At 49.1% G+C, this 23,183-nt stretch overlaps 1 protein-coding gene across 2 annotated transcripts in view; it reads right to left on the bottom strand.

Moving 5' to 3' along the window:
- Nucleotides 1–5,617: 5,617 nt before the first annotated feature.
- Nucleotides 5,618–23,183, bottom strand: part of STK35 (serine/threonine kinase 35) — a 47,048-nt gene continuing 29,482 nt past the window's right edge. For both annotated transcript variants that reach the window (XR_001891983.3, XM_003904968.5), the window contains one exon: nt 5,618–10,388. The gene's annotated coding sequence lies outside the window, so the exon portion shown is untranslated. The remainder of the gene's footprint in view (nt 10,389–23,183) is intronic.

Genomic DNA, 23,183 nt, shown 5'->3' on the forward strand with positions numbered 1-23,183 from the left:
ATAGAAGCCACTTGCTGAAGACTAGGAGATGGGATCCAGCATGGATTGCCACCGTTTCATGTGAGAGAGAAACCAAGCTCTAGCTTTCTCTGTGGCTTCTGTTTAGGGTCTCCTGTTTGTCCAGTGGTACCTAATCCTCACAGACACAGGTGCAGTTTCCTGTTGTTTTATCTTTATTTTAGAGACACAAATAAAATATCTTGCTCTGGCACCCAGGCTGGAGTACAGTGGTGTGAACATGGCTCACTACAGCCTCAATCTCCCAAGCTCAAGGGATCCTCCTGCCTCAGGCTCCCAAGCAGCTAGGATGACAGGCTCATGCCACCCTGCCTGGCTAATTTTTTTATTTTTTGTAGAGACGAGTCCACCCTATGTTGCCCAGGCTGGTCTTGAACTCTTAGGCTCAATGATCCTCCTGCCTTGGCCTCCCAAAGTGTTGGGATTACAGGCATGAGCCACCAACCCTGGCCCAGGTACAGTCATTATCCTCATTTTGCATATGAGGAAACTGAATCCTAAGGAAGTAGAGCAACTTGATTTGAAGCCGGGCAGTCTCATGGTAGAGCCTGAGTACAGAACCACTAAACTACAGGCGCCTCCCGGAAGAAGGCTAATTGCACGTATTAGGCACTGGGTAAACACTAGTTGGAGGGTGGCTGGGGTCTGCCAATGTGGGAACTAGGAATGCAGGGGTTTTGGCAGTGTCTGTGGTCTGCTGGCTGGGGGAACTGCATGCTGTGTTCTTACCACATTCAAGTGGTTGATGCCTGGGCCCTACAGCATTTTGGCAGGGCACTCACTGTGGTTATTAAATTCTTCATATTCTGGTCTGTCCTTAAGGAACCAGTAGACCAAGCAAAGGCAAGTTTTGGACGCTTCTACAGGAGGAAAATGATTCTAGCCCCATGTGAAACAGGATGGGGCAGCTACAGTCCTCTGAAAGGGAATTAGGATTTTAGAGCTGCAAAGGTGATCTTAGCATCTCCCAAAGTGGGCTCTGAAGCATTTTCCCCAAAACACTAGAATTAGAAGATGTTAATAGGTGTTCAATGTAGAGCATCACAGATCCAAGAAGTTTGAGAAATCGGATTATTGCAGAGCTTCTCAGAGCAGTCAGCATACATTGGCACCTTCTAGGAAGGGAAGGAAATACACAGTATTCCTTAACATCATTTGAAGTTGGAGCCCTTCTATTTGAGAAGCACTTCACAGGATGTCTTTCTGGTTTTTAAAAAATACTAACGATAATATTTATGAATAATTTACTGCATGCCAAGTATTGTGTTATGTAGTATATATGCACTATCTCATTCATTCTCAGAAAAATTTATGAAGTGGGTACTTGTATTGCCATTTTATAGATGAGAAAACAGGCTCAGAGAGTAACATGGCCAAGGTCACAAGACTAAGTAGTAACGCAGAGGTCAAACCCCTCTGTCGATTACAGAATCCGCCACGCTGTTAGACTCAGGAGGCCATGATGGATCTGGATTCAGGTTATTTTGACTCCTTTTCCAATTACTGTTTTGTACTTTGCTGCTTCTAGGTCACGGACGCGCCAGATGGTGGGTGATGCCCATCTCCCTACACTGTACTTCCCTCCCACACACCCAGAGCTGTGGCCAAGGGACCAGCTGGAGATGAAGCAGAACCTCTGGGCCTGCCCATCACCAACATGCACATGGCCTCTCCTTCCCCCTGTGGACCTGACACGTGGACTAGTCCCTGAGCCCAACCCATCTGTCATGGGCCATGCTGTCCAGAAGCCAGCACACAAGAGCAAGCCCTGGACCACTCTAGGTGTGTGGTTTTCACATTTTTAAATGGTTGAAGACAAACAATAATATTTTGTGACAATTTGGTGAAAAGTATGTGAAATCCAAATGTCAGTGCCCATAAATAAAGCTCCACTGGCACACAGCCCTGCTCATTTGTTTACATGGTGTCTATGGCTGCTGTGTGTTAGGACAGCAGAGTTGAGGAGCTGCAGCAGGGGCCCTATGGCCTGCAAAGCCTAAAATATTTGCTTTTTGACCCTTCACAGAAAATGTTCGCTGACCCCTGTTTCCAATGAAAAAAATCAAAGCCCAATAATACCATCATTCACATCTGGTGATTTCCTTCTCAAGTAGCTGGTTTCATTCCTAATCAGGGATTGGCGGGAATGAAGTGGACTGTGACTAAGCCTCAGGAAAGCAGAGAATTTGCAGGCCAGGCACAGGGTGTGGGCCAGGGCTCAGGAGGCCTGGATTCCTGTCCTGGCACAGCCCTCTACGCTGCAGGCACCCGAGGAAGTTTCTTCTACTGGGGTTGTGAACTAGCATGCTCTGATATGATATGCAAGCAATAAATACATATTACACATTTACTATGTGCCTTCTCAGGCACTGCTTAAGTGTATCTATATTTATCTAGCCATCTATCTATCTCACATACATACACACAGATTTATATACACACTTGTGTATATATACAATATATAAATCTTTCTGCTAGTGATAAGTGCTATAAATAAAAATAAAGCATGCTAAAGAGGTGGTGATGGTAAGGTGTTTCTTTATAAGGGTGCCAGGAAGGCTCCCTCAGGTGAAATGAGCAGAGACCTGTATCAGGCAGTGAAGAAAGAACGCATTCCAGGTAGCAGAAACAGCTGGTGCGAAGGCCCTGAGATGGAAGTGTCCTGTGTGCTTAAGCAATAAGGTCAAGACAGCTTGGAGGCAGAGCCTGAGGGGGTACTGGGTAGGAAATGGATCTGGGAGGCCACGGAGTGGGGAGGGTCTGGAGAATATCTTAGGCATAATAGGAGCCTACAGTGTCCTGTGCCACAGCATGATCTGTTCTGATGATTTAAAATGAAATCTGTTAGTTAGAGACTGGATTGAGGGGTGGAGCTCAATGCCTCAGGAACTCTTTTGGATTCTCAGGGTGAGATATCACGAGGTAAAGACTCCCTGGGAGGCCAGCAGACCCTGCAGCTCTCCAAGTTGAAAGGCTCGAAGAGGGTGAGGGTGCCATGCCCACCATGCCTCAGAACAATGGGTGGTGAGCAGTCTGTCTGGGGGCACTGTAGGCTGAGGGGCTGTGGCATGGCCTGGAGAGGGGCAGGCTTAGGTCAGGCAACAGGGTGGACTGAATGTGGCCCTTTAGACCTCGTCTCTTCCAGAAGTCTCCCCGAGGGTCCTTGGGTTGCAATGGAGCCTTCTCCATGCTCCACAGCCCCTGGAGCTTCCCTCTCTGTTATCCCTGGCATGATATGAGGATGTACCCGTCTTCTGACTCCCCTTCCGTGGGCCACGAGCTCCTTGCTGGCAAGGCCTGTCTGACTCAGAAGCACTGAGTAGGTGGCTGGGAGTGGGTATTAAGCCAACAACTAAGGCAGAGGCTGGAGCTGGAAGGACAGCCAGCAGCGGCATAGGAGAGGATCAGTGAGGGCCCGGATGTCTAGCTTCTTCCACTGGCACGGACACTGGCCTGGTTCTGTATTCCAGATCCTTCCCTCCAGGGTCTGGGTGACGCACTCAGACCCTATATTACAGTGATACACCCCACATTCCTCACCATTCATCTTTGAACCCTGCCCTAACTCCGCAGGACACAGGGAAAGGAGATGCTCACTGAAGGGGTGCCCGCCAAGCATTCTGCAGGAAAAAACCTTTAGTCCTGAGAAGTGGGTATTTACTACTTTGTAAATGAGAAAATAAAGTCAGAAAGGTGATCTGCCTCAAAGACCCAGTAAAGAGCAGAGCCAGTTGTGTTCTTTTAACCCTCCTAGGCACAGGTTATGCCCCCAGCAGTTGCTGGATCCATCAGTGTCTGGGTCAAGAGTCTAAAGCATCTACTGTCCATTCTCCCCTTATCTGTTATTAACCCGTAGTACAATGGCATACACCTAGCCTATAACAACTTGTGACCACTTTACATCCACTCAATTGACTATAATAAAAAAGACAATAATAGCAAAAATGTGGGGCAACAGGAACCCTAGTGCATTGCTGGTGGGGATGGACAATGGTGCAGACACTTGGGAAAAGCCTGGCAGGTCCCAAAAAAACTAAACAGTGACTATATGACCCAGTAATTCCACCGCTTGGTATATACCCAAGGAAATTAAAAACATGGAGGGACTAGGAAGTGACTGCTAGTGGGCATGGTTTTTTTTTTTTTTTTTTTTTTGAGATGTTCTGGAATTAGCTAGTGTAATGGCTGCCCAACTCTGTACATGTACTAAAAACCACTGAATTGTACTCTCTAAAAGATGAATTCTCTCAGTAAATCTGTTAATAAGAAAACAAATTTGTGGGCTGTCCTTCAAGTTTCAGGTTATCGCCCAGGCTAAGGACAGAAGTATCCTTTTCTAGAAACCCCATCCCCAGCAGCCACTGGACACCAACTCTTGGGCCCGGAATGTAGTTTATTCACTCGCAGATTAGGCAAGCCAGTCTTATCTCTTCCTCTAACTCACACATTCCTAAGTCCTGACTCCATCCTCCTGCAGTTTTATTTTTCCTGGGTTCCCCAGGTTTCCCTGGGAGAGCCCCTGAATGACGGGCTCCACAGCAAACATTAACCCTCACCAGACTGGGAAGCCTCACCAAGGCTGCACGATGCCAGGAGTCGGGGCTCAGCGCTCAGCAGACTCCGGGAGAATCCCAAACCTGTCTCTGGGAAAATCAAAAAACCATTTGAGTGCCTACTATGTGCTGGGCCTAATATTAGGTTCTCGTTTAGCCTGCAACTTGTCTGAAGGTAGCTGTCATCACCCCCACTGTCGTTGAGGAAGTAGATGTTCAGCAGGGCTCAGTTACCTGTCCCGGCTGGCAAGTGGCAGGAGCTCTTCCCCCAGCCCACCTGGCACTCACCCAGCAGTCTTGACTTCTCTGGGTTTTAGTTTTCTTATGCATAGAGGAGCACACATCACACCTACTATGCAGTACGATGGTCGTAAAAACATCTGGCTTTTCATAGGTTCCAGTCCCTGGTTCTCATGGAATGTGGCTTTTGTTGGCCCAGGCAGAAAGGGAGATGGGCTATGTGTTCTTTTTCCCATTCCCAACCCAACCAGGATGGCATGGCTTGATTAGACCCCTTTGATTTTTGGACATGGATGCTACCAACGTCAGGGTACTGAGCTGACCTCTGACCTTTGATGGAACTGACTTCTCTGCTAAGCTTTTCCAAAACTTGATCCTTACACCCTTGTTGCTGTGGTATGGAGGCCCACCCATTTTAGCTCTTTGTTAAAACTCTCTCAAAGGTAGAACTTGCAGAACCACAGGGCTAGGGGTTGAGCGGGCTTCTGAGATGTCTGGAGGAGGGGCCCACAATGTTTACTTAGGCCCTGGACCCCCTGGAAGGGCAGACCAGGTTTGGTTTGGATCCAGGATCCCCCAGTCGCAGCTGCACGATTTTAGACGGCTTCCTGCACTTCTAAGTGCTGGTTTCTCAGGTGTAGAATGGGAAGGCCAGTCAAAAGCCACCAGGCAGCTTCCTCAAGCACGGGGACATGGAAGCGGCCAAGGATCCTTCTCTCCCGCCACCCACCAGCTGGGATGGGGGGCTGCAGCATGGGCTGGCCTCGCCACCCTCCCAAACAGGGGCAACAAACCACAAAACACTCTTTTTCAAATCACATATGGCTTCTTTGACCCCATCAAATAACTTTATTCACACAAACGTCCCTTAATTTACAAAGCCTCAGTCATTCATACACATTAGGGGATCCACAGTGTTCAAGGAACTTAAATATAATGTATCATACCAACCCAAGTAAACCAAGTACAAAAAATATTCATATAAAGTTGTTCACACGTAGGTCCTAGATTACCAGCTTCTGTGCAAAAAAAGGAAATGAAGAAAAATAGATTTATTAACTAGTATTTGAAACTAACTTTGTGCCTGGCTTAAAACCTCCCTCACACTCGTCTGTCCCACACAAATATTTAAGAAGTCACTGAAATGTACTCCCTGGCTCTGATGAAGAGGCCCCTGGCACAAAAGATTCCAGTGCCCCTGAAGAGGCTCCCTTCCTCCTGTGGGCTCTCCTGAAAAAACACCAGGACGGCCTCCCTGCTGATACTGTCTGTAATCTTAGGGGGCCCTTGGGCAGGCAACGGCAATGGACTCATCTCTTGACGGCTGTAGATGCTAACACTGGCCAATTCAATGTCACACCTACCGGTTACCCTTTGAGGGCATTTCTCCAGACAGAAGCCCCTCGAAGCCTAGGTAGGGCAGGATCAGAGATGCACCTGTGTTGTCTCGAAGGCTGTGCCACAGCCCAGTAGGACAGCTTGGCAGAGCCAGTATCTCTGGATTTCTGCCTCCAAAACCCAGTGGCCTGAAGAGCTAAAAAATGTCAGTTTGGCTCTTCCAAGTTTGCCAGGGCCGAGACTCCCAGGAGCTATGTCTGTCTGGGGGCTGCCAGACAGGCCTAGGAGGGAAAACCAGTCAACGGGAGGGAGAGTCTGAGACCCACCAAGAGTAAGTGCCACCAGCGCCCCCAGATGTGGGGGGAAGAGGGGCGCACGGGCAGGATGGCGAGTGGGAGCAGCACTTGGTGGGCAGGCCTGGAAGGAGCCATATGGAACCAGGCAAGGGCAGAAAGTTAGGGTCCCTCCTTAGGGGGTGGCAGCCTGACTCCTGCTTTTCTAAGTTTCCAAAAGATACCCCAAGGCTAAAACCCAGACATCCATCCTATTAAGATGTCTTCTAAGAAGGTAAACAGCTAACAGCATAAAAAGAAAATTCCCACAATACCAGCTCTTTTCCTTCTCTTAGAAAAAGATTCAAGCAAAAATAATCATCTTATTGCTCCAAACACTGGTTTTCTAGGCTAGGAGACAACTGATATGTTAAGGAGCTGAGATCTTGGAGGAAGGGAATGTGGAGGTGGGGAATGTGGAGCGCAAGGAGGCCGTGAGGAAGGCGGGGAGTGGTCCTAGCACCACAGGGTCGGGAGCAGAGGGAGCGGAGGGCGTTCGCCCCTGCCCGGGGCACCTCTGCCCTCATTCACTTAGGGGCCCCCCTGGCAGTGCCACTAAGGAGGCCAGGCCCTGTCCAGAGTCAAATCTCCACCCAGTGTTGGGTGTTTCTCCTCTGACTGTAAACAGGGTGTTTCTTAAGTAAACATTTAATATACTCCCTCAGAAAGGCAGCCACAGGGGCAAACTATGTCCAGGTGGGAGGAAAAAAATTCCCATTCTCCTGACCCAATGCCTCTGGGATGAGACGAGGCTAAGGCCTGCAACCTTAGTCCCCAGTGCCCAGAGAGGGTTCAGACGGGGCCAGTCTCGAATGAACAGACTGAGGCATCCTCCTGGCTAGAGGTAAGAGGCAGAGAGTGTGCACCTGTCCAAAGCACAGTTTTTCTGTCCTGGGCTATAGCTGCAAGTGAGTGCCCTGGTGGTGGTGGGGAGATGCGGACCTGGCTACGGCCCTCAGGAAGAGGGTGTGTGGGGTGAGAGGGTGATCCCTCCCCTGTGGCTCTCTGGGAATGAGAGAGACAGTGAAAGAGCAAGTGACAGAGGACACAGATAGGGAGAAAGAAGCCACACATTTTCAGCTGAGCCAGGAGGCCTGGTCAGGGGAGGACAATGGAATAAGGCACTACAATCTGTCCTGCTGATTCTTCTGATGGGAAAACCAAGTTGAGATCCCTAACAGCCGAGGTCAAGAGCCCCCCTCCAATGGGCTATCCTTGCCACAGACCCAAGGAGAATGAATGACTGCCGTTTTGAGGTTTGAAAACTCCTAGAACTTGGACAGGTCCTACAAACTTGGCGGTGCTGAGCTGACGCACCAGAGAGCTGCTGACAGCCTGAGACCCAGTGAAGACGCAGGAGTGGGGACGCGACAGCAAGTGGAAGCTGATTCACAAGGGGACAGGGGAGAGTGGCACTGAGAAGATTACAGGTGCTACCTGGGGCTGAGCCATGGCCAGTTCTCTCACCATGGAGGAGTCGGCTGAGTGCCTGAGGTGGGCAAGTGTTTGAGAAAGCAGGGGAGAGATAAGGAGGAGGGGCAGGCACTTGGGGCTAAAAAGCTGGCCTGCATTTACGCTACGGAATGAAGTCATGCCACTAAGCAAGAACTGGAAGATGAGGGGGCATGAAGGCTGGTGACCCCTACCAGGCTGCCCACCTGACACCTACAGGGGTGCTGTTTCTTGCTATTCTGATAGCAAGAAAAATAACACAGGGGAAGCATGATGGCTCCAAGAACTTACTATTTAGTTAGAGCTACGGGACCTGGGGAGGGAAGAAAAAGAAAATAAGGGGCTCATTAGGCTGGAGCCTCACTAGGGATGTTACGGCGTGGGCTGCAGCCAGGGACGGGGGTGCTGGGTTTGGGGACTGTTTTTCCCATTTGCTCATGTACAAAGAGACAGCTGCCCCCAAGAGAAGGCAGGGTGGCGGGCAGAGAAGGAACGTGCACTGCAATTAGGGGACGCTGCTGTTCCCATCCTCTCGGCTACAACTCAGTGCACTCAGGAGGCTGCCTGAGAAGTCAGAGACAGGAGAGACAGGCAGTCACAATGGGTTTTGGCCCAGGAAGGGAAGGGCCTGGTTATCACCTGTGGGATCCTGCTAATAGCAGTCAACCTTCCGCTCACAAGGAAGAAAGCTTGGTGTTAAGGGGGTGAGAGAAGGCTGAAAGAATGTGAGCAAACGTTGCTGAGCCTGGCCTGATGCACTGTTCGCTCCCAAATTCTCAGGGCCAAAGGACTGCTGTTTAGCAGGTAAAAGCCCCTGCCTTGGTCACATAGAAACGGAAATGCCCTTCAACCATCTCCCCTATCAATCCTATGCTGGTTTAGGTGAAACAAAAAACAAAAACGAACACAAAAGGATTCCCTTCCCCCTCCCCAGAGGCCCTATACTATGTGGCCATAATGGGGTGAAAAGCCTTCGGAATGGCCAGGCAAATCCAGACAGGGAAAACACAGGAGCATTGCCCCTTCTTGCAGGGGGAGAGCAGATGGGTTCAGAGCAGCAGCCCAGGGGGAGGGAGGCTTCCCCTAAGGAGATGCAAGTGTCGCTGCAGAGTGCAAGGATGGCTGCAGCAGACAGGCATGGGTGGCGGGGCTGAAGCATCACGGCTGGGGAAGCCTGAAGGTGGGGAGCCCACAAATGGGCCCCTAACGCTGCAGGGGGTCTACCCAGTCCCACGACACCTCCCTGCTCTGGGCAGGTCTGCTGTTTTCCCATTGGATACGTCTATACTGAGGGCAGGCATCTAATAGTAAGTCTCCAGGGGTGAGGGAAATGGCGCTTGACATTATGTGTCACTGCATGTGACACCACGGACCCCGGCACACAGGGCATGCCCTTCACTGTGAGGACACGACAATGGCAGCCAGTTCAGGACACCCTGTTATCATGGCAAAGTCACAACCAGATCTGAGGGCCTCAGGCCGTCTCTGTGACACATGGACACTACGGGACACGTGGGAAGATGACAATCCAGGAGGCAGTTAGGTGAGAAGTGCTGACCTCATGGCAGTGACAGATGCCTGCTGAAGACCCAGCTGTGTTCCACACAGTTTGGCACAACAGTTTTTCCCAACAGAAAGGCAGGCTTACAGCGCTGGGATGGCTGCTCCACCGCCAGCAAGTGCGAGATGGTCACCCTCCACCCCTACCTCCCCGTTCCCTGCAACACAGGGCGGAAGAGGAAGGGATCCCACCACTGTAAGTCCTGGTGTGGCCTGGGGCTCCCAATAGCTTAAACAGAACAAAGCCTGGACTTGAGACCTTCTTAGTTCTCCTGGCCAAACCCTGGCCTTCCTCTTCCAGGTGGTTCTTCGCCTCTGATCATCTCCGAGGCCCAAGGGCTGGCCAGGGCCAGCCCACCAAGGAGTCCGGGAGTTCCTGCATCTGGCAGGGAGGCGTGGCCCAGAGGCCTCCTTGTGTCCTCATGCCCCATTCCAGGAGAAAGCCCCAGGTTGCCTATGGGGAGGCAGGCCTTCTCTGGGAAGTGAGGTGTCATAAGTAGAACTGAGAGAAGGATAAAGAAGGAAGACAGAGGGAAAGTGAAGGACAAAACCAAAAATAGCTCCCTAACCCCTTATAAAAAGTACAACTGAAATTTATACATATGCCTTGTCCACACTGAATTTCTTTAAAGAAATTGGTGCCTGTCCACAGCATTGCTTCCTGCTCTTCTGAAGTCTCAATGGTTTAAATTAAAAAAGAAAAAGGAAAGAGGAAAAAAAAAAAAGAAAAAGAAAAAAAGAAAGCAAAACAAAAGAAGCGGGAAAACCCAAACAAAAGCTTCACATTGCCGGAGATCCAGCTGTCGGGAGATCGCCAACCGGCCAAGCCACCACCTGTACCCTCTGCCGTCCTCTGTAGGAGACGTGGTGAGACTGTGGGTCCCGAGGAATCGACCTGGAAGACAGAAAGTGGGTAAGGAGGGGACATTGGTCAGCAGGCCTGGGCACCAGCTCCCAACCCAGAGGAACACTGAAGTTGTGTGTGCTGGGCTCTGTGGGGCAGAGCTCTAAATAAATAGGGTAAGTCTAGCTTCACAACCTCCCTGGTCTAGACACACAGGCTTATTTTTCAGATAGGGAAACTGAGGCTCAGGTTAAGTAATTTATCGAAGATCACACTGACTAAGGGGCAGACGCTAGCTGGGAACCCAAGCCTGCTGGCTCTACCTGTCAAACCAATCGTGAATCCTGGCTTCCCCGTACTACTATTAGGAACAAGACACCGCAGGGCCCACCCTGGACAGTCTGTCTCCACAGACCCTGCTAGCATTGCTTCCACCCATGCTTTCTTCCCCATTCTTTGTGACTAATTGTGCTTGGTTATAAATGCCACAGCAACCCCCTCTAGGTTCAGTAATCCTGTTTTACAGAAGAGAAGAGTGAAGCTCAGGCCTCTGAGAATCCAAACCAGGCTACCTGCTAAGGTCATAAGAAGGGCCAGAATCCCACACCCAGGGGCAGGGCTGGACCAGGCTGCACTGTCTGCTGCAGTGCACTGTGGGGGTTAGGAAGGAGGGCTCTGGAGCCAGAACGGGTGACTGAGCAAACAGGAGCTTCCACTTGACTGTGGGGAATTTAAGTCTTCTGTTCCCTGGTCTCACATCTGTAACTGCGTCACAGGCTATTATGAAGATTAAACAAACGTAAAACCAAGAAGAGTGCCTGATCCTATTAGTATTGGCTATTATTTGGAAACTGCCTTAGTGCCAGGCCTCAGGTATAAGACAGGAAGTCTGCCCTTCAGTGGCTTATTCTACTGGAGGCCGAGAGTACAAGGGCCCACAGAGATTAGTCTTGGGCAGTCCCCGCTCTGAGCTATTGGATCAGTGCTAAGTATAGCACTGTCCTGGGCAGGGCGGGCCATCTAGGGCAACAGTGCTCCAGCCTGGTTGTACATGGAATCATCTAGGAGGTTTTTTGAGACAGGGTCTTGCTCTGTCACCCAGGTTGGAGTGCAGTGCCTTGATCACAGCTCACTGCAGCCTTGAACTCCTGTGGCTCAAGCAATCCTTCCACCTTAGCCTCCTGAGTAGCTGTGACTACAGGGCACATGCCACCACACCAGGCTAATTTTTGTATTTTTAGTAGAGACGAGGTTTTGCCATATTGTCCAGGCTGGTCTTGAACTCCTGGGCTCAAGTGATCCACCTACCTTGGCCCATCTAGGAGTTTTTAAAGTGCCTGTTTTCAGCCTGAATGACCAAAGCAGACAAGTCTTTGTGCGTGCAATCCCCCAGTGGCTTCCTTTGTGAGGCAGAGCCAGCACCGTGGCTGCCATGACTTGCCACCTGCGCAGTCTGACAACACCAGCTCGTTGTCCTCAGCTCCTGGGAAGGGACCTGGCTAGTCCTCCCAAGAGGCAGCAGGATAGGACAATATTGGATAATTTACTGCCTGTTGGCCTCAGTTTCTTCCTCTGACCACTGGGCGTTCTTGGTTGAGGTCTGAGTGGAATGACTCAGGTTCCTGGCCCATAGCAGGTACGAACATACTCAATGAGTCCACCCCTTCCTAGCCAATTGTCCCCAACCAGAGACTATAAACGTGTTAAATCTGAACAGGCCATGATTTTCAGCCATGCAACCATTAAAAGTGTTTCCTGCTGGTGAGGGGGCCCCTCACGCTGCTGGAGGAGGGGAAAAAGCTTCTGGAAGGTAGTCTGGCACTGTTTTTAGGGCTTCAAAGGTGTTTAGACTGGTGGCTCCCTGAAATTCCACTCCTGAAAGCCAAGCTTAACAGATAAACCTAAATATGAAAAAAACTTTATGGATAAAGAAGTTAACTGAAATATTTAAATTACAAGGCAATAACTCACAAGTCCAAAAATAAGGATTAAGTAAGCAAATGATCCTTCAACTCACTGATATACTACAGAGGAAATGAGATCATTGCGTGACATTTTGAAGATTATGACAAAAGCACTTCCCTGGGGTAGGTGGAAAAGAGTAGGTTACAAAGTTGTGTAGCACACAGCATGACCATAACTATGTAAAAACACAAACCCCCCAGTGTAGGAAAATCTGACAAGAAATACACCAACATGTTGTGCTTGTTGTGACTGGATTTTCCTCTTCCCCTACTTCTGATTTTTAATACTGAACACACACCAATGTCACATTTCACTTTTTAATAGGAAAAATAGGGTACTTCAAAGAGCAAGAAAAGCCGGCAGCTCCAACAGAAAGGTCCAGATGTGGGGTCTCGTCTGGACTCTTCCATGCCGAGTGGACAAAGGAGAGCTTCCACATTGCCAAACGGGAGGTTAGACTGTGTGACTCCCTGCTCTACCGGCCCAAGGAGCGGGTGACCCAGAAAGTGGGTGTGGCTGATCTGGAAAGAAAATACAGGATTTCTCCGGCCCAGTCTTTCACTCTGCTGCTTCTATTCCTTGGTCTGTTAATTCCCCTAAAAAAAAATCCACTAGTGGGTCTTGTATCCCAGCTTTTGACTTGGAAAAAGAAAATCATCATAAACATATTCCCTGATGATTCAGCAGCCACCTCAAACTCTAGCTCTATTTAGCATGCCTATTGCTTTCTCTCTGTGCTTTCCGTAGACACAGCAGATCAACCTGAAGATGGGGGAAGAGGCTATATAGGGTAGGCCCTTACCATCTGAAACATTAAGACCTTGTGAAATACGACGAGAAATTATACAGCCACATGTGATGTGCTAAAATAATCTTTGGGACCAGTTATGACTTTTCGGCATTCCTTTCCTCCCTCCCTGCGGACGATCTCCTGAAAAGGATGCCCATCAGCAGGAAGGTAGCACGTGGCAGCTAAAAAGCAATGTTGGCAAGGAGGCAGGTTCAGAAACCAGAGGTTCCTTTTTACATAATAAACTAGCAGAACACAGTGTGACTGCAGAAGGTCAGACCAACAGCACAGCACTCTGCAAGAACTCCTCAGACACCAGCTTGTAATGACCACTGTAATCACTGGGTCCCACGCCAGGAAGTGAAGCTGACATTTCCCAAAGGCTCCTCCCTGCTCCCTCTAGCCCTGGCACTGGCTCTGGTCCTCCTGTTGGAAGCCTCAGAACAGCCTACAGGTCTGAGTCTGGTTCGCTCTTGTGGGCACAAAGAAGGAAAAGACGAGGGCTCTCCACTGGGGAGAGGATCTTGGCTTGGGGTTCTTTTCCCGTCGGCCACCACAGAAAGAGCACTTTTCCCAGGGAGCTAACAGCACAGTAAGCTCACTGAAGGTAATGGAGGCGCTTTCTGTAGCTATGAACAGGAATGGCTCAGACCACACGGTTCTGAGTTTAAGCAGCAGACCCTCCCAGGTACCTGTGGGCACAATAAAGGGTGTAGGTCTCAGTCCCAGTGGGCCCTTGGAGACGCCTTAGGCTTGTGGTGCTTCATCCTAGCAGATGCCACATCTCAGCTCCCTCACTGCTCAGGCTGTGCCTGACTGCCAGGCTACCAGCTTCCACCGGGGCTCTTATCCCTCTCTGTGGAACCCCTACCTCGGACCAGACCCCGCTCCTTGAGGGCAAAAGTCACACCTCCTAAGCATAATGAAAAGCGGTGATGTGATAAACCTGCAACTGACATCTGTAGTGCCCTTCCATGATTACTGTGAGGAGGGATTTGGCCAGTTTTCACAAGAAAACAGGCCCAGAGAGATGGAGCAACTTGCCCCACACCAGAGTTGCTGAGCAGTAGAACCAGCATTTAATCCAAAGTTTTTCAGCTTCACTACCCAAAGTTTCTGCACTATGACAGTCTTCAATCAGTGCTTCCAAAGCCGGCTCAGCAATGGTTCCAACAGCTTGCATCTGAGATGATCCTGGGGGTGGAAGGTGCCAATGATCTGGGAAAACGTGCTATGAATCCTTACCTTTCTCATTTCAGCTCTTGGACCAAGTTATCTCAGGGCATCCCACCTTCTTATTTCTAACTGGCATAACAGCAATCACTTACTGAGCAGTCTGTATGTGCAAGTTCTAACTACATTATAGGGAACAACCTCGTAAAGTCACACTGCTTTCCAATCACTGTCAAAGGATCGAGTGTTTTATCCATTGCCTCATTTCACCCTGGCAACCCTAAGAGGTAGGGGTTATTGTCCTCCTAGTCTTAGAGATGAGAAAACTGAAGCTCAAGAGAGAACAGCCTCATAGCCAGTAAGTGCTAGAGAAAAGGGTTTAACTCAGGGCAGTCTCACTCCAAAGCCCCTGCTTTTCACATGTAACGATGTAAAATCCCTTCCTAGAGAAGACAAGAAGAGCTTAAGTGGAGTTTAAAACCCATCTAATCCCTTCATTTATAAATAGACTCACTCAGAAAAAGGCTCATGGAAGGCTTACGTGCCGGTACACAGGTCTAGTGCTCGGGGGACAAAGGGGGACATGGTGCCAATGAGGCAGTGAACAGTCTTCCAGCAAGCTCCTCTGCCAGTCAGGCAGGTGTCTGGTCTGTTTAAGGAGACTGAGAAACTGCTCTCACGAAGGCCATTAGCAGCTTGGAGAGCAGAAGCCTGGGAGATCTGAGGGGAACATGCACAGGAGGATGGGGCTGGAGACAAGGATGGCTCATGTGTTCACCTCCTTCCCCTACTCCTCAGCCTGCAGGCACAGAATACCTTGCTGATTATCCCTTACTCTAAAAGGATGGCCTTCCTACTTTATTAGTGTCAAAACGTCATTACCTTTTGCTTTCTTTTCTAAGACACAGGGTCTCACTCTTTCATCCAAGTTGGAGTACAGTGGCGCAACCATAGCTCACTGCAGCATTAAATTCCTGGGCTCAGGCAACCCTCCTGCCTCAGCCTCCTGAGCAGCTAGGATTACAGGCACATGCCACTACACCTGGCTAGATTTAATTTTTATTTTTGTAGAGACAGGGTCTCACTACGTGACCCAGGCTGGTCTCAAACTCCTGGCTTCGTTCATGCAATCCTCCTGCCTTGGCCTCCCAAAGTGTTGGGATTATTATAGGCATGAGCTACCATGCCTGGCCTAAAATGTCATTTGTTTGATGAAATGATGTTGAAAGTATGAATGGTTTTAAAAATTGCTTCCCTCCCGGACCTGCCTCCCCAGTTTTTAAAATTGCACCGTCTTAGGAAATAAGGAAGTCTGGTAACCATGAGGTTTATCTTCACTCCAGTGCTCTCTCAGGGAAGAGCACAGGCTCCACGGCAGACAGTCCTGGTTCAAATACAAGCTCTGCTGGAGACAAGGGGTTATTGATCTGAGTCTCCTTCTCCTAAACTAGAAAATGGGCATGGAACTCTTTCCTCTTCAGGGGCCTGCTGTGAAGAGTGAAGAATTCTTCAAGTAAATTGCCTGTCATGGCACCTGACACAGGGTGGGGCATTCAGTAAGATCCATCTTGCTGTCATTCATGTTAATGGTCATTTTAGTTCTTAGGGTATCACAGACTGGGACTTCAAACCCAAAGCCCAGTTTTCTCTTTCTATCCTGCCTCTCAGATCTAGTTAACAGAAAACAAAGTCATCCCACTGGCATACTCATAGACTAAGGCACAGTATAAACTCAAAGTGGGGTATTACTGGGTGGCTAGCCAAGAACTCACTCTTCCCTGAATTCGCCCGCAGCCCTGTGTAGTGGTATTATCACTGAAGCTAATGATGCCCATGACATGCTAGCCGCCATGCAAGCTTAATATGCAATACCTCATTTGTCCCAAGGACCATGTAAGAATTATCCTCATCTTACAGATGAGCAAACTGAGGCTCAGGTTATTAATTTTCAGCATATCGTGCTGTGGAGCAAGCAGGTCTCATAGGTGCACAGAGGGAAAGTCATCTGTCAGGGTCACAGAGGGCAGTCCTCCCCTTCCTCTAAGTGGGGTTAGCTTCCAAATGAGTCATTCTTCACTTGTTTAATACACCAAAGCATCTGGCTTTTCACATTCAGACATCAACATGCCAGCCCTGGGGGGTTCGGTGGCCCCAGCACGAATGTCTCTTCCAATCAGTCAGAGGCACTGAGGCCAGGGAGTCACGCTTTCTGATGCATCATTCCTCTAAGGCTGAGCTCCCAACTGTGGTGCTTAAAGTAGGGCAAAAACAGGGATGACTGTGCTGTGAACGTGCCCGTTGTCAGGGTCGAAGGAATGGGAGTGCAAATGGGATAACACTGTTTTCAGTCTTCAGGTATACAGAAGGAGCAAGATGTTAGGAAAAAGAGTAGCAAGAGGGCAGAGATTATAACAACATATACAACAGGAGCTTCGCAGTGCTCCGTGACAACCCAGAAGACCACAGGTCCATGCCTTACAACATCTGAGCCCTGACCAGGAGATCAAACCAAGGCAGCTCACCCACAGGCAGACATCCAGGGGCAGGCCCCAAATGCAGAGGAACGTGGCTCGGAGGTGGTGTTCTCTCAAGGCATGGGCTTTGGAGTAGGAAGATCCAAAATTTACATCTCAGCTGACCTTCACCAAGTCAGGGTTCCCCGAGCCTCAGTTTGCTCAGCCTAAAATGAGGAAACGTCTACATTGCCGGGCACAAAGACCAGTGATAATATACATAGCAGGCAGAGTGAGGTGCACAGGAGGTACCTTAGTAAGTACAACCGCGGCTGCAAATCACATCCAAAAATATACAACCAAACTCACAAAACCTCACCGCAGTCACTTGCTGGGGCAAAAATTCCATACCAGATGCCTGGCCTCAAGTTGATCTTCTCTTGAGGTGACAGCCTCCCTCCTGCTTTGGGTCTTCAGCTCCTGCTGGTCTGGCTACTCCAACTCCCACCCCCTATCTGTCACTCAGATCGCACTTACTCTTTGGGTTCCCCTCCATACGCCTTCCCCAGGAAACACTCCCAGAGGGCCCAGTCTCTATGGGAACTCTTCTATCCCCCTGCCCAGTGAAAAGGCATCGATGACCTCAGATCCCACTAGCCTCGTCGTGTGCTCCGACCTTACCATCTTAGACCCCGAGCTTCCTGCAGGACAGAGAGAGTCTGCTGCTTCTCTTAAGCCTCTCAGGTGACCAAGCAGCAGTGTTGGGTTTTTAGGAAGAACTCAAATACCAGGTGATTGCTAGAAATTGGGAATTAGTACATAGCAATAAAACTTCACAGAATCATTCATTCCACATGATAGGATTTTAACATAAACACATGATTATAAAAAAAAATCTCTGCCTTTGGTTGAGTTCCTGTGTCACTGCCAAGTGCTCTGCACATGTTCCCACTGAAAATCCCGGCAAGCCAGGTGCGGACAGTGATGCTCAGAGAGCTGGGCCACTTCTCCAAACTCCAGCAGCTGGTAAGGTACAGAGCTGGGACTGTGTCCAAGTCTGAAGCCCATGCTATTTTTCTACCATGCTACAGGGTGCTGCTCCCCTCTCACACCTTCAGAGCTGGGTGGGAGAAATAAGGCATGGAGGGATTGTAGATTTTCCTGACGTTACATAGCCTATCAGTTACACTACCAGGGGGCTCTTGTCTAGATTTCAGCTCTCTCCACTGCTCCTCCCCTTATTGACTTCTCAACAGGAGGCCTTCTTTCAAGGGGAAGAAGATGGCCAACTTTGGCAAATACATCTGTTTTACGTGGAGGGGGTCCTTGAAATCCAAGTGTGGCTATTTGGAGCAGGCCCGGCCTCAGAATGTGTCCCCGGAGTCCAAGTTAGATATGGTAAGAAGTTAATGAGAAGAGTAGAATTATGACTGGAACACTGCGGTTTAGTCTGAAGCTATGGACTTCCCAAGATGTCTTTTCTTTTTTCTGAGATAGGGCCTTGCTTTGTCAGGCTGGAGCGCAAAGGCATGATCCTGGCTCACTGCAGCCTTGACTTCCCTGGCTTAAGTGATCCTTCCATCTTCCGAGTAGGGACCACAGGTGCATGCCACCGTGCCCAACTAATTAGTCTTATTAGTCTTGCTGTCACCCAAGCTGGAGTGCAGCTCACTGCAACCTCCGCCTCCTGGGTTCAAAGTGACTCTCCGGAGTAGCTGGGACTACAGGCGCACACCACCATGCCCGGCTAATTTTTCTATTTTTAGTAGAGACGATTTCGCCATGTTGGCCAAACTGGTCTTGAACTCCTGGGATCAAGTGATCCTCCTGCCTTGGCCTCCCAAAGTGCTAGGATTACAGGTGTGAGTCACAATGCCCTGCCCAAGATGTTAAAATGCACAAAGCCTCTTTCCAGACCCAACCATCTGTAAAATGGCAAATACATCCTACAAGTCTCTTTAGCTAACAAGCAGTCCAGGAGGTGGAGTCCTGGCTGGGGTGCTGCCAGGTATGGTGGGGCTGGTGGAGGACTACCATATGCCACATTCAAAACATACGGATTGTTTAAAGAGGTGGCTGGGGCAGCCCTACAAAAGGAACTGAGTACCAGCCCGTGCTCAGCAGGGGTCCACCCTTTACCTAGCCACCCCCTGCAGCCATCTTCCAAATTCTGTTCACCTACTTAAGTGTATCCAGAGGAAGCCAGTCCCACGGATTCTCTGAAACGTGGACGGTCGCCCAGGCTATAACAGCACAGATGCAATCACAGGAATGTGCTCCCAGGAGGCAACTTACTAAGAGGCACTGAAGTGAAACACAGGAAGATGAAGGATCTTGCCTAGTGCTAAGAGTAAAGGTGGGAAACCTGGTTCCAGGCCTCTCTAGCTCTCTCCCTACTCTCCTCTGGAGACTTCATTTCTTCACCTGCCAAATGAAGGACTTGGGGCCAGCACAGGGGTTCTTAATCTGGACTCCTTCTAACCCCAAGGATGCACAGGTTCTGCAAAGCCCCTGAAGGCTGGGTAGTTTAATGTACATCCCAGGCATTTTTTTTTTTTTTTTTTTTTGACACAGAGTCTCACTCTGTTGCCCAGGCTGGAGTGCAATGACAGAATCTCAGCTCACTGCAACCTCCACCTCCCTGGTTCAAGTGATTCTCCTGCCTCAACCTCCCGAGTAGCTGGGATTACAGGCATGTGCCATGACGCCCAGCTAATTTTTGTATTTTTAATAGAGACAGGGTTTCACCATGTTGACGAGGCTGGTCTTGAACTCCTTACCTCAGGTGATTCACCAGCCTTGGCCTCCCAAAGTGCTGGGATTACAGGCATGAGCCACTGCACCTGGCCCCCGGCATTTTTTTAATGGTAGAATAATACACCATTCAGATTCTGAGAAAGGAACAGGGCACAAAGAATACTGAGAAGTAAGAAGCCCTTTGTAGGCCCCTTATTTATTAAGGCAAAAACTAACTGGACAGCGGCACACGAGTCCTCTCAACAGGGCGCCTCAGCACAGGTGAGAAGTACAACTTGTGTGGCTGGCGCTGAAGGACATCAGGCCAAAGAGTGTTTGGAGGCAGGCAGACTTCAGCCCAATGGACCACAGCCCTTTCTAACAGGGCAACAGTGAGTCCTCCTCCTTGAAGGTTTCTCACAGAACCCAAGACCCACTGCCACTTTTTTTTTTTTTTTTTTTTGGAGACGGAGTCTCTCTCTGTTGCCAGGCTGGAGTGCAGTGGCACCATCTCAGCTCACCGCAACCTCCGCCTCCTAGGTTCAAGTGATTCTCCTGCTTCAGTCTCCCCAATAGCTGGGATTACAGGCGCGCATCACATGCCCGGCCTGAGACTCCCCTTTAAAGTGGATGAATGTCATCAGCAGGAGACAGGCTCTATGCTGCGTCCCTGAAGCTCAATCCACATCCCACTTATACAAGGAAGATACACACACTCTTGCAGCAACAAGTGGCAGGCCCACGTAAGGCCCAGTAAGTCAGCACGGTATGACTTACTGAGGGAAAGGGTCTCAGCAAAGCTTAAAGCTGAGACAGCATGCTGCTGCAAAGAGATGTCAGCTGCATCTCAAGTGTGCCAGAAAGTCAGGGCAGTGGAGCAAACAGTTACTGTGAAAGCTCCTAGACATGAAAACTTGCTTAATATTGTTTTAAACAATTTGATTCCTTGGAGTACACTGCCAAAAGTGCTAGTATTAAAAAGTTTGCCAAATGCACACAGAGAAACAGAAGGCAAGACTGCAGATTCTGAGATTTGCAGGTCTCCGTGGTGACCAGCAGGCAGGGTTGCACACTGACTGAGTCATCTTGTCTGCGTCTGAGAACCCAGACTCACTTAAACCTCATCTTTCTGGCCCTGGGAGGTCAAAAGGCAATAGGGCACTGGGATGGTAGTTCCCCTAAGCACTTTAGCTAGTACACAGGCACTGGGTAGAACCCAACACCAACTAAGGGGAACTATTTGTCTCCAGAAACAGCATGGGTAATTGGCAGTTAGCTGCATGGATACCCTAATTCCCTTCCTCAACTTATTAAGTGTGGGGCTGAAAATAAAAAAGCTGCCAACTGCTTCAGTTGGTCCCCAGAGAGACAGGTTCAGCTGTGGCTGCTGTGATTAGCAAAGAAAGAACCTAAGGGAAAGGCTGAGGTTCTCAGGGCCCTTGCCAGGAGGAAGATGCTGAAGTGCCATTACTAGCTAAAGGGGAGTGGTCACTTTTCCATATGGGGACAGAATAATTTGTGGTTACAAAAAGAAAGATGCCAACAAGGTCGTTCCCACAGAGAGGTCCATATGAACTTCTGGTTACAACAACCAGTTAAAGCCCACTAAGCCAAGGGGAACTCACTGGAGGCACTTGCTAAGGGGTTTGGAGATCTCTCTGGGGGAAAGAATGCTATCACAAATTGTTAGTGAGAAGCAAAGTGAAAACGTATGATTAGCCTATGAGGATTTGGCAAAAACAAACAAAACAGCAGGATGGGGGCAATACACCGAGCCATCATTGACTCAGCTCTCATTAGGAGCTAGGAACTGCGCCGGACACAGCCTACAGTGAGCAACGCTTACTGCACTGACCATACATGGGAATGGGGGCCCAGGGAAGGTAGATCACTTGCCCAAAGCCGCCCAGCTAGTAAGTAGGAGAGCTGCCGTTTAAACCTAGACTGACCAGTCCAACAGGTTCAACAGCAAGTCTCTTGATGTCTTGACACCAATATAGAAGCAAAGGTTTCTCATCTTCCTATTCAGATGTTCCCCTTTCCACCTTCCCATGCTCTGGAAGGTGCCTGTGCAGTCTCACACTTTCTGAAGACACGTGCTGCTGGTGTGGCATCTCATCTCCTCCTCCTGGGGGACTGACAGTTCTCCCCTCATTGTTACTGACTCACCTGCCTAAAATATAGCCTTGCTCACCACTACCCACTCACCCTCATCTTTTTTGGCAGGATGAAGTTCATTCTCCTCGGGCTGGCATTCAAGGCTCTTGGCAACTTAGCCATATTTAGCTTTCTACTCTAGCCTCTAGGTGTGAACTCTAGGTGTGAACACACCTAGGGATAGGCACTCTCCACAAATTCCAGTGTTCTGTCTTTGGACGTGCTATGTCCCCTACTTCAAATATCCTCATCTGTTCGTCTTTCTTCAAGGTCCATCTTAAGTCACGTGTCCTCTACTTTGCCATCACTTACTTCTTCGGCAAAAGCCAGCTCCCTCCTCTGAGCTCCTGGTGACCCTGAAACAGTGTGGTGCATATGGACTTGCTCAGATGACCTCTCTTTGGTAGCTCGATGGAGAGCACGAGCACTGGAGCTCTGGCCCTTGAGCTGGCATGAGTTAGCCATGTGGCCAGTGGTAAATCACTTCCTTTCTCTGGAGTGGGAGTTGGGACGACAATACTCTGGATGCAGGTGAGGATTTCACAACATTTAAAAAAGAGTGGGGAGTACTGACGCTGAGCCTGCATAGGCCTAGGCTAATGTGTGGGCTTTTGTTTTTAAGCAAAAAAGTTTAAAAAGTAAAAAAATATATAATTTTTTAAAATAGAAAAAAGCTTATAGAATAAGGATATGAAGAAAGAAGGGCCAGGCACAGTGGCTCAGGCTTGTAAGCCCAGCACTTTGGGAGGCTGAGGCGGGAGGACAGCTTGAGCCCAGAAGGTCGAGGCTGCAGTAAGCCAAGATCGCGCCACTGCACTCCAGCCTGGATGACAGAGCGTGACCCTGTCTCATGTTTGTGTTTTAAGCTAAATGTTAATGAATCAAGAAGTTTTAAAAAGTTTTTTAGCTTAGAAAGCAAAAAAGTTACAGTAAGCTAAGGTTAATTATTTCTAAAGAAAGAAATTCTACAATAGTGTACAGTAATGTCCTAGGCCTTCACACTGACTCATTACTTACTCACTGACTCACCCAGAGCAACTTCTAGTCCTGCAAGCTCTAGTCACAGTAAGTGCCCTATGTAGGTATACTATTTTTAATCTGTTTTTTGAAAAAACAAAAAATTTTAATATAATTTTGAAGAGATGGGGGTCTCCCTATGTGGCCCAGGCTGGTCTCAAACTCCTGGGCTCAAGTGATCTTCCTGTCTTGGCCTCCCAAAGTGTTGGGAATATAGGAATAAGCCAGCAAGCCCAGCCATTCTTTACCTTTTATGCCATATTTTTACTGTACCTTTTCTATATTTACACGTATAGAACACAAACAACATTGTGTTACAACTGCCTATAGTATTCAGTACCACGACATGCTGTACAGATTTGCAACCTAGGGGCAATAGGCTCTATCTACCATATAGCCTAGGTGTCTGATTTAGGACTGTGTAAGAACACTCCATGATGTATGCACAAAGCCAAAATTACTTCACAATGGATTTCTCAGAATATATCCCCATCATTAAGTGATGCATGAGTATATAGTGAATGCAGGATGATCGGCAAGTTCCTAACTCTCAGT

The sequence above is a fragment of the Papio anubis genome, chromosome 16, assembly GCF_008728515.1.
Source record: "Papio anubis isolate 15944 chromosome 16, Panubis1.0, whole genome shotgun sequence".
Classification (NCBI taxonomy): Eukaryota; Metazoa; Chordata; class Mammalia; order Primates; family Cercopithecidae; genus Papio; species Papio anubis.